We start from the raw sequence: 2,475 nt of genomic DNA, 5'->3' as shown, positions 1-2,475 counted from the left end.
TATCAGATCATCATTTCTTTTTTAAAACTCCCTATTGGTAGATATTACTATTCAAACAGTTTATCATTAGTCACCTTGCCCTATTAATTTTATTTCTAAAATGTCTCTTGAATATGTCCCCTTTTATCTCTGCCGCAGACATCGTCTTTATGTTCTGAACGCCTCTCACCAGGCCTGCTACTGGGTCCTGGGTTGACTTCTGTTCCACTCTTTCCTAATTTAATTGTTTCCTTAGGCAGGGAATTATTTTCTGAAGGATTATTTTCTGAAGAAATAGGATAAATCATGAGGTTTTTTTTTTTCTTCCAGGTTTTCATTTGCTTACATAATAAAGTCTGAACTGCTTCAAGATCTTTTATCATCTAGCTCCCAAATACTTTCCCAGCCTCAACTTCTCCTTCCTCCGTCTATGTATATATATATTTTGTATCAGTGAGTTCCACAGATGCACCAGAAGCTTCCACATTTCATTGTGAAAGTCTTTGTTCACACTGATTCCTCATCCCAAATGTCCTTACTCTGCTTTTACATGGAAAACCCTAGCTCAACTCAAATATCACCCCTTTATGAAGCCTTGGGTACCTTCCGCAGCTGAAGGTAATCCTTCTTTCCTCTACCCTCCTATAGCACCTGGAGTAAATTAATATATTAGAGATGGAATAAGTTTTACAGTTCAATTGAACTTCATTCAGGAATCACCTTGGTGTTAGATTATTTAGTTTTCAATGAAAGAAACACAAAATAAATTTGGGTAAATAAAAGAAGTATTTATTGGTTCACGTAACCAAAAATGGAGCTGGCTGAATGCAGTGCCCAGCTAGTGTTCTCAGGGATCTCTCCCATTTCTTGGCTCTGGTTTCCTCCCTGTTGATTTTAGTCTTCAAGAGACCCTTCATTCAGCATGATAGGAAAGTGGTTCTCAGAAGCCCCAGATTTACGTGGTATTTTTAGCTCTTAATCTCAGAAGGAGAGACACCCTCTTCCACAGCACTGATGTCAGCCCTCTTCCCCCTCGGACACTGATTGTCCCTGTTTGGGTCATTTGTCCACCTGGGCTCTCTCACTGTTTCTGGGAAGTTGGGCTCTCTCATTGGTCAGTCCAAGTCTTGTGCTCCTTCTGGTGAAGGAGGTGGAGCCACGTGATGGACAGATACACCAGAATACTGTAGAGTGAGAAAGAAGCAGTCTCCAAGAGGAAAGTGATTTTTATTACATCCCCTATTGGGTATTTTAATTTTACCCTTTGTTGTAACTCAGTGTTCAAGTATATCTTACCCTTTTAATTCTAAGCTTCTTGAGGGCAAGTATCAATACACATTCAATAAATGTTAGCTGATTCAATAAATGTTAGCCCAGTGAAGGACTTATCAGGCAGATAACAAATGAAATAGCACCCAAAGTTACCATTTTAATGGACTAAAGGTTCTTTTTGACCTTTTCAAAGCCTCATTAGTGAGACTTGATATTTTCCGGTGATTAAGGGAGATTGGAGTTCACAGAAAATGGGGAAGGGGATTAATATTTAAGATACAACTGATTTATTTAAAATATCAGATGCCAAATGCTTCTAGTTATGATTTGGCTATCAGAAACCATTTAAAGTAAGATGTTTTGAAGTAGAAAAATTATTGCTTTTAGTAGAGAAAACGTTGATATAGTTTATTACCATCACGAAAACAATACTACTTAAAACATGCATTTCTGATCTCTCACAGTTAGACAGTTTTGTTTTACACTCTTAGAAAGTATGAGGTCTTGCCAACTAGAGTTTTAAAATATTCAAAATGGAAAATTAAAGTTTAGTTCCTCATTTCTTTTCTTAGTAACTTTAAATAATCTAAGAAAATGACCCTGCTTTGCATTTTTTTGCTCTAAATAGTTTAAGTGCTTTATTTAAACTAGTTATTTCATTAGCATGATGCTACACAGGAAAATTGATCACACTTGGCCATGACACGAGCAGTACCATATTGTGAACACTGAATCTGTATTGTTTCTTTTAATGAGCTTTTAATAAAGCAATTTCTAAGCTTGTTATCATCAAATCTGTGCTCTAGAGGTTGTTAGTGTAGAGGTTAAGCATTCTGGATTTGGAACCAGACTTAACCTTATATGAAATCTGACTCTGCCACTAGATATCTTTGGGTGTCCATAGACAAGTTACATCGGCTCCCTGAATTTTTTACCCATCTGTAAAATGGGGTTAATACTAACTGGCTCAGAGAATTGTGAGAGTTAAAGGGGATAATGTGATATTGCGTATGGAATGTACGGGACATTATAAAGGCTCAGTGTAAATAATATATGGGCTATTGTCACAATAGCCGTTACTGTACTTCAACCGGTACCTATTGCTTTAGAGAGGAAGCAAGGCTGGAAATCACTGGGGAAGGAATATTTGAGCAGTTATATTAAAAGTACTCCTGCTTAAAATGGAAAATGTGGCATTTAAAAGACAGAACAGTGTCCTTATTT

The sequence above is a fragment of the Balaenoptera physalus genome (assembly GCF_965194825.1).
Source record: "Balaenoptera physalus genome assembly, chromosome: 7".
Classification (NCBI taxonomy): Eukaryota; Metazoa; Chordata; class Mammalia; order Artiodactyla; family Balaenopteridae; genus Balaenoptera; species Balaenoptera physalus.
The sequence above is the reverse complement of the archived record's forward strand: the minus strand, read 5'-3'. Positions refer to the sequence as shown.